Below are 13,218 nucleotides of genomic sequence, written 5' to 3' on the forward strand. Positions count from 1 at the left end.
CCCCAGACCTGCAGCCCAAGGTGCTGGGGAGCATCGAGGTTGTGCCAGGCTGCCTGCTGTATCTCCGGGTGTGGGTGGAGGGGCTGCCCCTCCACCTTGTTAATGTCTATGCCCTGACACTCGCCCCAGAGAGAACTCCCTTCTTTCAGCAGGTGGCAGCCTTCCTTGACACCATTGATCCTCACACATGCCTGGTCCTCGGCGGGGACTTCAACTGCACCCTTGAGGAATGGGACTGCACGGGGACTGAGCAGTGCCCGGCTGCTACAGACATCCTCAGGGAGCTTCTCACTCATTGCTCCCTGGTGGACTTCTGGCGCAGCCACCACCCGGACGAGGACCCTGGTTTCACCTATGTCCGGGTGGTGGGCCATAAACCTGTGCACTCCTGGTTGGACCGCATTTACATCTCCCGGCAACATCTTTCTCGGGCCCACTCCTCCAGGTGCGGCCGGCTCCCTTCTCGGACCACCATCTGGTGGTCGTGAAAGCTTCCCTCTCACCGGGGAAGCGGGGGTCAGCCTACTGGCACTTCAACAACAGCCTGCTGGAGGATGTGGGCTTTGTGGCGTCCTTCCAGGAGTTCTGGCTGGCCTGGAGCGGGCAACGGCGCGCCTTTCCCTTGGCACGGCGGTGGTGGGATCTGGAAAAGGTGTGCATGCGGCTCTTTTGCCATGACTATACCCTGGGGCCCAGCCGGTGGCGGGATGCGTTGATAGGGCAGCTGGAGTGGGAGGTTCTTGAGCTGCAGAGGAGCCTAGCTGCCAGCCCCAAAGATCCATCTCTCTGCGGCACATACCGGGAGAAGAGGGACAAGCTCAGGGCCCTCGACGCCCTTCGGGGACAGGGAGCCTTGGTGAGGTTGCAAATCCAACTCCTTTGGGAGATGGACTACGGCTTCCACTTCTTCTATGCCTGGGAGAAAAAGAGGGGTGCCAAGAAACATATCCTCTGCCTTCTTGCAGAGGATGGCACCCCTTTTACAGATCCTTTTACAGATCACTAAGGCTATTAAACAATGTTAACTGCCATAAGAAAAGTTGGAAGGTCGTCTCATGAGCCACATCTACACTGGGAGCCTCTGTGGCCAGATGTCACTTTCAGAAGAGATTTCCTGGCAATACCTCTTTTAATAGATTGCCTCTACATATAAAAATGGATCAGAACAGCAATCCACTCTCTCGACACAGAGCAGCCACATGGACCTGCTGCTCTCTCAAAAGAACCAGCTCCTCCATCGACAGAAGTGGCCCCATAACAATAGAAGGCAAGGCGTGTATGGAGGGCAAGCCCTTCTGTAACCACTGGCCTTGCATGCCCTTTAAGGACCCGTGCTACCTGCCCATGTCAAGCAAGGCTTGCCTACCTCTTTGAGAGAAAACAAAGCTGCTGCAGGACTCCCTTGCCTCTGAGAGAGATCCAGGTCTGTCCAAACCGTTGGCATGATAGAGCAGCGTCTGGGCTCACCCCGGATTGAGGATCATCTCATGTGGGCCCTGCCACAGATGATCATCGGTGTGTTCCACCACATCTGGGGAGATGACCCCCAACAGGCAGCCTATGGAGCAGGGCCAAGTGCCACAGCTGCCTTTTCCCACTTGGATGCCCAGGAGGGTCTGGCGGTACTCCTTTAGCTTCGATTGGAGGGACAGACGGGGTAATGGGGGGACCAGTAATGGACCCAGAATTTCAGGATGCACAAGGAGACATTCCTCAAATGGTGCAACTAGCTCACCCCTGCCCTCGAACGACAGGACACCAATATGCGGACCGCCATCCCCATTGAGAAGTGGGTTGTGATCACCCTGTGGAAGCTGGCCACCCTGACAGCTATTGCTCTGTGGGCCACCAATTCTGTGTCACCGTCAGTACCATACTAATGCAGGTAAGGCACCACCAGACCACAGGCTTTGCAGGAAGGGGTGGAGAGACGATGGGAGGGGTCAGGGGGCAGAAAGGGGAGGGAGACAGAAGGGGAGGAGGCAGAGGTGGGGCAGAGTGAAGAGAGAGGGAGGTGGCAGAGGGGAAAGGGCTGAAGGATGTACACCTAAACCAGCCCTTTGTGCGAATGAATGAGCACTCCACAGGGTTGTGGGCCTGGTTCATCTTGGTGTTGAAAAGGTCCTGGCTTGGGTCCATGTGGCCAGTATAGGGCCTCATAAGGCACAGGTGCAGCAGGTAGGCAGCACTGGCCACCACGCAGAGAGGCAAAGTGACGTCCCTGACCAGGAGCTCCCATGGTGGGATGTAGGTCCCTTCCTCCATCCTCCACCCAAGCCATGATTTCCTGAAGTTCCAGGCCCAGCCTGACCAGCTCCCACAGACTTCCCTAAAGCATCCTTTTGCATCAACCAGGGCCTGGAGCACCATGGAGTGGTACCCCTTCCTGTTAATAAAATAGCCCGTGCTGTGGTCTGGGGAGCAGATCATGATGTGCGTCCCATCCAGCATGCCAAAACAGCTGGGGAACCCCAGCATAGTGAATCAAGGTACCCAACATGGATGGCCCTCCATAGAAGGATGGTATTGATTGCCTTGACTACCAGTATAGGGCATGAGGTAGAGAGTGCACACACTTTTGAGGGTGTGGTGGTGTGTTCCAGGCCCCCTGTTCCCAGCCCCTCCATCATCTCCCAGCCCCTCTGTCATCTCCAGGGCTATTCGCACCAATGCCCTTGGTTCCCAAGGGTGCTTCTTCCCCTGGAGTCCCCACCCTCCTCCCTCTGCTGGGTGTCTGACCCCAGTATAACTTGTCTCCAGGAAGACAGCCTCAACGGTCACCTTGCCCACTCAGAACCAGTGCCCCATGGACTGGTAGCTGTCTGGGGTGGCCAGCTTCCAGATCATGATGGCTATCAACTTCTGCAAGGAGAGAGCAGGCCGCATGGGGTGCCCTGGTGTCTGAGGGCAGGGGCAAACTAGTGGCAAAGCTCCAGAAACGTCCACTTGGTCATGAAGAAGTTCTGAAGCCAATGATCTTTGTCCCGCTCACCCAGTACAAGTTTGTCCTACCACTTGGGCTGTGTCTACACAGGCACAAATCTTCAAAATAGCCATATGTGGCTATTTCGAAGATGTGATGGGGTTCAGGGGTCCCCCTGCACTGCACCCCATCCGCTGGCAGGAGTGACTCTCACTCAGCAGGTACAACAGGAGGTTTATTAGGCAACAGATGCCCAGTTTCTCACAGAAGCGTCAGTACAGCAGTCAGAGACAGTCCTTCCAACCCATCCTGGGGAGAAGACCCTGAGGGGTGCCCCTCTGGGGTGTAGCTTTCCCCCTCCTCAGGCTGGCTGCCTTCCAGCTCTCTCTTCCCCTAGCCTTTAACTGCCACCCCAATTCAAAAAAAAACCCCTGCTCGACTCCTCCCTCCTCTTTGTTCAGGGCAGAGGTGTTACCTGCCAGTTGTAGCCCCAGGGTCATCCTTAGCCACTGGGAGCTGTTCTGCTTGTCTCTCACATCCAGCCCGAGTCTCACATTTGCACTCCCTCCACTCCATCACATCTCTCCCCGCTTCCAGACCAAACTGAGTGGGGTCACTTAGTCAGTGACCTGGGGAAGTTCGGGGCCCTCCCTGTGTGACAGGGCATCGGCTATGGTGTTATTGTTCCCCTTCACATGGACCACCTCCTTGTCGTAGTCCTGCAGGAGCAGGCTCCACCGCAGAAGCTTGGCGTTGGCCCCTTTCATGTGATGCAGCCAGGTCAGGGGTGAGTGATCAGTGTACACGGTGAAACGCCGTCCAAACAGGTACAGCTGCAGCTTCCCCAGCGCCTACACCATGGCCAGACATTCCTTCTCTATGGCTGCGTAGTTCTGCTCTCGGGGCAGCAGCTTCTTACTCATGTACACGATGAGGTGTTTCTCCCCTTTGTCATTCACCTGCATTAGCACAGCCCCCAGCCCCACGTCTGAGGCATCGGTGAACACCAGGAAGGGTTTGTTGAAGTCTGGATTTGCCAGCACTGGGGCCCTGACCAGAGCCTTCTTCAGCGCGCAGAGGGCCTCTTGGCACTGTTTGGTCCAGACTACCTTGTCAGGCCTTCCCTTTTTACACAGCACCGTGAGGGGGGCTGCGATGGAGCTAAAGTGGGGCACAAACCTCCGGTAGTACCCCCTCATCCCAATGAAGGCCTGGACCTGTTTCTTAGTCTGAGGTGTTGGCCAATCTCTGACAGCTTCCACTTCAGCTGGCTCTGGCTTTAAGCAGCCACTGCCCACCTTGTGGCCCAGGTAGGTCACCTCAGCCATTCCCACCTTGCACTTCCCTGCCTTGATAGTCAGCTCAGCCTTCTGGAGTTGGTCCAGCACCTGCTTGACCTGGGACACATGGTCCTCCCACATCTGGCTGAAGATGCAAATGTCCATGTAAGCCAGGGCAAAGCTCTCCATCCCTTTCAGTAGCTGGCCCACCAGACGCTGGAAGGTAGCGGGTGCCCCCTTGAGGCCGAAGGGCAGGACCAGGAATTCATAGAGCCCCACAGGGGTGATGAAAGCCGACTTGAGCTGGGCATCTTCGTCTAATGGCACTTGCAAGTACCCCTTGGTGAGGTCTATGGTGGTGAGGTAACGGGCTCCCCCCAGCTTGTCTAAAAGGTCATCAGGCCTGGGCATGGGGTAGGTGTCCGATACAGTGATGGTGTTAAGCTTGCGATAGTCCACACAAAACCGAACAGACCCATCTTTTTTAGGGACTAACACCATGGGAGAGTCCCAGGGGCTGGAGGAGGGTTGGATCACCCCCAGAGCCAGCATGTCTTCAACCTCCCGCTCTATGTCCTGAGCCGTCTTCCCTGTGGCTCTGAATGGCACACACTTGATAGGGGCGTGGGTGCCTGTCTCTATTCGGTGGACAGCTAGGTCAGTGCGTCCAGGTCTGTCAAAAAACAGCTGTTGGTGTGAATGCAGCACCTCCTTGATCTCTGTCTGCTGGGCAGGGGTCAGCTGGTCTGAGAGGTGAATAGACTCCAGCAAGGAGCCGGCTTCACTCCCTGTGAGCAAATCCACCAAGGGATCATCCCCCAGTGTCTGCACACGGCCAGCACCAAGTTCTCTCTGTCCCAGTAAGGTTTCATCATGTTCACATGATAGACCCGGTGGCTGTGGGCCCGGTTCAACAGTTCCACCACATAATTCACGTCATTCAGCTGTTTGTCGACCTTGAAGGGCCCATCCCAGGCCACTTGCAGCTTGTTCCACCGCACAGGTACGAGGACCATCACGTGGTCCCTGATGGCATAGGCTCAGGCCCTGGTGTTACAGTCATACCAGACCTTTTGCTTCCTTTGGGCCATGGAGAGGTTCTCCCTGGCCAGGCCCATGAGCTTGGTGAGTTTTTCCCGGAAGGTCAGTACATACTGTACCACTGACTCCCCTTCAGGAGAGGCTGTCCCCTCCCACTCTTCTCTGAGCAAGTCTAAGGGTCCCCGTACCCTCCTTCTGTACAGCAGCTCAAACGGGGAGAGCCCCATGGATTCCTGGGGCACCTCCCTGTATGCAAACAGCAGGTGGGGTAAGTACTTGTCCCAGTCATGGGGGTATTGATTCATGAAGGTTCTCAGCATCTACTTTAGAGTCCCATTGAATCTCTCCACCAGCTCATTGGTCTGCGGGTGGTAGGCTGTGGCCCAGGTGTGCCGGACCCCACACTTGTCCCACAAGCTTTGCAGCAGGGCCGACATGAAGTTGGGCCCCTGATCTGTGAGGACCTCCTTGGGGAACCCCACTCTGCTGAAAATGGACAGCAGTGCATCTGCCACGGTGTCAGCATCGACAGAGGTCAAGGCCACTGCTTCTGGGTATCGCGTGGCAAAATCTACCACCACCAAAATATATTTCTTCCCCGAACGCGTTGCCTTGCTGAAGGGTCCCACTATGTCCATAGCCACTTTCTGGAAAGGCTCCTCTATGATGGGCAGTGGCCTCAGGGCAGCTTTCCCCTTGTTTCGAGTCTTCCCCACCCTCTGGCAGGGATCTCAGGACAGGCAATATTGACAGACCGCTGCAAAGATCCCAGGCAAAAAAAAGTTCTGTAACAACCTTTCCCTGGTGCGGTGGATCCTCTGGTGTCCTGCGAGCGGGACATCATGGGCTAGGTACAGCAACCTGCGCCGGTACTTTTGGGGAACCACCAGTTGCCTCTGGACCTTCCATGGCTCCGCTTTGCGTCTGGGAGCCCATTCCCGGTACAGGAATCCCTTTTCCCACAGGAATCTCTCCCTGCAGCCCTCCCCCAGCTGTGGAGCTGGGCTGAGACTGGCCAGTTCCCTCAGCTTCTGCAAGGAGGGGTCTCTCTGTTGCTCTGCCTGGAACTCTTCGTCTGGGGCAGGGGCGGAAGATACTTCCCCATCCCTGCCTGGCTCCAGCACCCCTGGCCTGTGAGATCTGTTTTTTGGGGGCCCCCTTTCTCTCAGGGTTGGCCTCTGTGGCTCCTGTGGCTTTGGCTGGGCCTGTACCCCTGAATCTGGGGAATGCACCCCTCGTTTTCTTTGGCTATGGGTCAGGACCAGGGCACAAGGGCGTTCACCTGGCCAGTTCTCCAGGTCACCCCCACATCAGTACATCTGCTGGCAAATGGCTGTGCACGCCCACCTTCTTGGGGCCTTCCTTGTCCCCCCATTTCAGGTGCATCCTCTCCATGGGCACCTTGAAAGGGGTCCCGTCAATTCTGGTTACCGTCAGGTGGGAATTGGTTATCATGCGGCCTGGTGCCACCACCCCGGGTCGGGACAGTGTCACATCAGCGCCTGTGTCCCAGAACCCTGTGCCCTTTTTCCTGTCTACCTCGAGGGGTGTGAGACACTTGCTCCGCAGAGTCAGTGCCGCCCCCATTCTGTAAACTGACCTCTGAGCATTTGGACCCCTTGAGGAGCTGGTCTGTGGGGCGGACTCAGCCCAATCCAAGTACCCACTGTCAGCACCACCCGCCTTGGCCGCCAGCCCCTCTGGCTTCTGGGACTCCACCCAGTTGACTCCATGACTCCCTGGCCTGCTCAACCTGTCTGGGAGCTTGGGGCACTGGGTTGCTCTATGCCCCTTTTGCCCACAGCGATAACAGCCTGGGTCTTGTTGTGTCCCTCAGGCCGGCTGCTCTGTCCAGGCTCTGCTTGGCTCTCTGGGGGGTGGGTGGCCGGCCCCTCTTTCCTGGGCCCACCGGTCTCTCTGAGATTCTCGGTCTCTCCGGGACTCCCTCTCTCTCCGGGACTCCCTCTCTTTGTGGGGCTCACTTTCAAACCTGGCCCGGCTGTTTGTGAAGTCATCTGCCAGTTTCCCTGCATTGTGTGAATCCCCAGGCCTCTGGTCCACGAGCCACACCCTCAGGTCAGGTGAGCACATCTCGTAGAATCGTTCCAGGACCGCCAGCTCGATCAGGTCCTCTACGGACTGGACTCCCATCCCGAACACCCACTTCCAGTAGTATTGCCTCAGGCGGCAGGTCGTATCTACATAGGTTTCCTCTGGCCTCTTCTGCGCCTCCTGGAACCTCTTCTTGTACATCTCCGGAATCAGCCCGAACTTACGCAGCAGGGCCTGTTTGACCCATTCATACTCCCCAGGCTGCAGCCCCTCCAGCTGGCTGACCACCGCTGTGTCCTTCTGGCCCAGCAAGGGGGTGAGGTGCCGGAGCCACTCAGCTGGGGGAACCTCATGCAACTCACAGGCTCGCTCAAAGGCAGTAAGGAACTCGTCCATGTCCCCTGGGTCCTGACACTGGGCCAGCACGCGCGTCTCCAAGTGACTGGCCACCCCGAGCCGCCTGGTCCTCTCCCCGCTTACTGCAGCTGGGGCCTCTTGGCGTCTCGCATCCGCAATGGCCCGCTCATGCTCCTGTGGAAGTATAACATTGTATAAGTATAACGTTGTATAAGGGGACATGCTGGATACATTGTATATGAAAGGGCATGCCAAAACATGTTACAAAGTATCTGAGGGAGCACACGTAGAGACAGTTAGCTTTTGAATGGAGAAGCAATTAAAATGGAGCCAGCACCTCTAAGAAGCAGGCATCAGAATGGAAGGTGTGAAGGGCAATTAGTTAAGTTAACTAGAAGCTGTTAAAGGAGATTGTTAAGGGTGGCAGGTAATTGAAGATACGTGACTGGTCTCAGGGATCTCGAAGGGTGGTGACTAAAATCTTTTTCTTCTTTTGTCTGTAACTTCTCTGTAACTTGTTCTCCAAAAAACTGTATAAATTAAGAGACACAAGCCCCACTCGGGGGGCTCACTTCTAAATGTATTAGCAGAGCGGCTTTGCTAATAAAACAGAGTGGTCTGATAAAATGTGAGTCTGAGTCAAACTTTGACAATTTGGAGGTTCCACCGAGATGGCAAGCGGCTTCACTGAGGCTGTGTGATCCCTGACTGCCTTGCAGGACGATCGTGGCAGCCGGCACCTGGACGCTTAGTCCAAGCGATCCTCCACAAGACAGAAAGGTACACAGCAGCAGCGCAGTCTACGCCATTGAACTTGTTGGTTCCCACTCTGTTCGGGTAGGGGTCTTTGGATCCAGCTTCTGGAATCAGACTTCTCAGGTAATAATTATTTTTGTGCTTTAACCGGTTTGAGGACTGTCTTGTCTTTGTGTCTATCCATCTTCCCTGTGGTGTGTGTGTGAATCTGGGAGCCATCTCTGTCCGGAGACTGGCTGACGAAGGGGTCCCCGTCCCCACGGTCTGAATAAGTGGAATCTGCACAGCTGCAGCTGCACCACGCCTTGGGTATAACCCCTGGTGTGAAAGCAAGGGCAGTTGAGGCAGTAGCCTGTGGGCTCCTTTCTGTGTGTTGCACCGGGTACCGCTCTGCCGAGCCCGAATTTCCTTCTTGTGTGAGTGCTGTGTGAAGTCCTCCTGGATGGGTAATCAGAAGTCTAAGGTAGAACAGTTCCCTAAGGGAACTCTGGCTTATTTTATGTATTTTAGGAGGGGTCCAGACTCTTGTAGGTTTCTTGAAAAATGGTCCAAATTAGCTCTAGAGAACCCCAAATTACAGTGGCCACTGTTAGGTTCTTGGGACAAGGATCGAGTGGACGCTTTAAAAAGCAAACTCGTCCTCCCAAAAACCAAATTGGAGAGAGGAGAAGTAGACTGCTTCATGCAGTGGTGGGAAGAGGCAAATCGTAGATGGACTGAGTCGAAACTCACCTCTCTTAAAAATTCTATCAAAAAAATAAAAGTTCAATTGGATGCAGTCTCTCCCACCACTAGTCCAAGCACTCCCCTTTGCCCAGTCCTGTGCAATGATCCGGATCAAACCCGACCCCCACCATATTCCTGCGCAAATAAGAAATCAGAAAAAGAAAAATCTTCAGTGACTACAGATAATGAAAGTGAAGAAGATACCCTCATTGGCCTCGCAGCTCTGCAAAATATTATGAAGAAGAAATCCAAAGCAGACTGCAAAGATTCTCTTGACATCTCTTCTTGGAAAAGAGAACCTGATGGGAGGTTAATGAGAGACTCTGATCAAACTGTTGTGGCACCCTTACGAGTCCTTAAGATGGGAGAAAGTAAGTCCATATGGGATTATAAGCCCTGGACTCGTACGGAACTTTTATCTATAGTTAAAGGTTTTCCCAAACCACAGGAAAACTGTCAAATTTGCTGAGGAGTTTCTGTTAATCTGTGAAACCTATGAACCCTCTGAGACAGATCTCCTCCAACTGTGTAAATTGTTAGCTCCTGCCAGTTATTATGAAAAATGGTTGGCTGCCGCAGACTGGCCAGCTGAGGCACGCCACTCAACCATAAAAAGTACTGGCCCAGATTCGGCATACAGAGACCGGTGTATGGCTCTTTGGAAGCGCCTGCATCAAGCCATTCCCAAAGTGTGGTCTCCTAAAACAAACTGGACAGCAATACGTTGCTGTAAGCAAGGGCAAGGAGAAAGCCCAGGCGACTATAGGTCCCGGCTAACTGATATTTTCCTACAACATTCAGGAATACAAGAGCCCGATGTAAATGGGCAGGGGGCCTTGGCACATGCATTTGTTGATGGTCTTCTGCCTGCCACAGGCAGCATGTTAAAACAAATAAGTGTGGGATGGGAGACTGAAACCATGGATAAATTGCTGGCAGTAGCAGAGCATTGCCACCGCACTTTAAAAGGAAAGGAGGAACAGTCCTCCCAAAAGCTAATGGCTCTGCAGATACAGCATTATTCAGGACTAAGCAGACCACACTGGGGACAGGGACGGGGTTGCGGAAGGGGGCGGGGGGCTGGATTAACTGGGGTTTGTAACTACTGTAAACAGCCTGGACACTGGAAAAAAGAGTGTCCAAGACGACCTAATAATTGTATGGGAAATCAAGTGAACCCCCCGCTGGTTCCTCCAGCTGATCCCCAACCCTATTTTTCACCCCAACAATGACGGGATGCTGGGGAGCCTCAGAAAGTTTTAGCTCCCTTATTACCTCTGTCCCCTACTGGAGAATGTGTCCTGACTGTAAATTATCTCTCTCTCCCTTTCCTTGTTGATACTGGAGCTTCTCTTTCTACAATCCGCACCACTGACTTGCCTGTGGTTCCCCGATCTGGAAAATCTGTGTCTGCTGTTGGCATTACAGGGATCCCTACCTCTTTTCCCCTCTCAAAACCTTTGTCTGTTCAGGTCGGTCCCCTCTCTGAGGAACATGCATTCCTCCTCTCTGATTCCACCCCTGCAAACCTTCTGGGATGGGACTTGCTATGCAAACTTGGCTGTTCTATTTACTGCTCCCCAGATGGTGTCTATCTGCAAATCCCTTAGTCTTCCTTATGTGATTCTGTAGCCTCCCTGCTGTCTGAAACTTCCCTCTCCACTCCGGTCCCTTGCTGTCCCTTAACTCTGTCCCTAGAGCACCTAATCTCTCAGGTTCCTTCCTCCCTATGGCCATCTCACCCATCTGAAGTGGGCCGATTAAATACTGACCCAGTTCGGATTACTGTAGACAATTCCAAACCTCTGCCTCGCCTGTCTCAGTATCCTTTGAATCCTGAGGCAGAGGCTGGGATTGCTCCAGTTATATCTGCATTAAAAGAACAAGGAATTATTGTCCCTTGTTCCAGCCCCTGTAACACCCCTATCCTCCCAGTTCAAAAGGCTGATGGCAAATCATGGTGATTTGTTCAAGACCTTCGAGCTATTAACCGTATTGTCATACCTTCTTTTCCAGTGGTTCCTAACCCCGCTACAATACCAAATGCAACCCACTTTACTGTTGTAGATTTGTGCTCCGCTTTCTTCTCTGTCCCAGTTCACTCTGAATCCCAGTATCTCTTTGCCTTCTCCTACAAGGGTCAGCAATATACATGGACTACCCTTCCCCAGGGGTATACAGAGAGTCCATCCTATTTTTCTCAAGCCCTAGCCAGGGATCTCGCTGATCTGGTTTTCCCATCAGGATCCACACTGATCCAATATGTGGACAACTTACTCCTGTGCTCCCCCTCTCTGTCTGCCTCAGAAACTGATTCACTAACACTTCTCACAGCTTTAGCGAACAAGGGTCATAAGGCTTCTCGCACAAAATTGCAGCTCTGCCAAACCTCTGTCACATACCTAGGCTTCCTTCTCTCCCAGGGCTCCCGTACACTCTCTCCAGCCTGGGTACAAGCCATCCTTAGCTTTCCCCAGCCTTGCTCTCCACGCCAGGTCAGAAAATTCTTAGGCATGACAGGGTTCTGTAGGCAATGGATTCCCCAATATGCTTCTCTGGCTAAACCACTCCAAGAACTCACTCGATCCTCTGTACCTAACCCCATGCCATGGCCACTTGAAGCAAATGCTGCTTTCATCTCCCTTAAGCAGAATTTAGCCTCTGCCCCTGCCTTAGGGTTACCTAACTATGACAAGCCTTTTACCCTTTTCTGTCACGAACAATCTGCTTGTGCCCTCGGGGTTCTTACTCAGGAGCACGGTGACAGAAATCGCCCGGTGGCTTATTTTTCTGCAACCTTGGACCCTGTAGCCCAGGGTTTACCCCCTTGCCTACGTGCTGTAGCTGCTGCAGCGCGCCTGGTCGAGATGTCTAAGTCCCTTGTCCTCCGCTCTCCTCTCACTCTCATGGTTCCCCATTCTGTGGAAACTCTCCTTCTGCAATGCAACACTGCTCACCTCTCCTCTGCTCTCCTCACTAGGTATGAACTTTTGCTGCTTTCAGCCTCACATATCACTATTAAGCGCTGCTCCCGGTTAAACCCTGCTACCCTCCTTCTTTTACCTAGTGATGGTGAACCCCATGACTGCCTTGCAACTGTCGCTGCTGTCACTGTCCCGCGCCCCGACCTTTCAGATGTACCTCTCCCTAACTCTGACTTGGTATTATTCACTGATGGGTCCTGTTATAGAAATGACCAAGGCCACCTTCTTGCAGGGTACGCTGTGGTCTCTCTCTCTGAAACCATAGAAGCTGCGCCTTTACCCTCTGTGACCTCTGCCCAGGTGGCTGAACTGATCGCCCTAACCCGTGCCTGCTTTCTAGCCGAGGGGCTCTCTGCCACTATTTTTACTGATTCTCAGTATGCCTTTGGGGTTGTGCATGACTTTGGCACCCTCCGGCAGGCTCGAGGTTTTCTTACCTCTACTGGTACCCCTATCAAGAATGGCCCCTACATTGCCGCCCTCCTGTATGCAGTTTTACTACCGTCTGCCTTGGCAATTGTTAAGTGTACTGGCCACTCAGCGGCAGACACCGAGGTGGCAAAAGGTAATGCACTTGCTGATGCTGATGCAAAACATGCTGCCACTATAAAACCTTCACCAGAAGCGTTTCTTGGTCCCCTCTCTGTCTCTGTAACGCCACCATCCCTGTCTCATCTCGCTCAGCTCCAGGATTCTGCCCCAGAAACAGAGAAAGACTCCTGGAGTGCTTTGGGTTGCTCTTTGCATTCTGATTCCCTTTGGCAATCGCCCACCGGTACCTTTGTAGCCCCCCTCTCACTCTACCCGTCTCTAGCCGCCCTGCTACATGGTGTTTCACATGTCGGCAAGGAGGGGATGGTCTCTGCTATGAGTAAGGCGGGGTGGTGGGCTCCCCATTTCAGCTCCTTTGCAACCCGCCACTGTGCTGCTTGTGTTACTTGTCAAAGCCACAATGTAGGCAAATCTGTAAAAGTAACACAAGGGTTCCGGGGTTTGCCTCAAGCACCTTTCCTACACTGGCAACTTGATTTTGTACAAATGCCAAAGTGTCAGAAATATGAATTCATTTTAGTTATAATATGTCTATTTTCGGGTTGGT

This window comes from Carettochelys insculpta, chromosome 5 (genome assembly GCF_033958435.1).
Source record: "Carettochelys insculpta isolate YL-2023 chromosome 5, ASM3395843v1, whole genome shotgun sequence".
In the NCBI taxonomy this organism is placed as follows: domain Eukaryota; kingdom Metazoa; phylum Chordata; order Testudines; family Carettochelyidae; genus Carettochelys; species Carettochelys insculpta.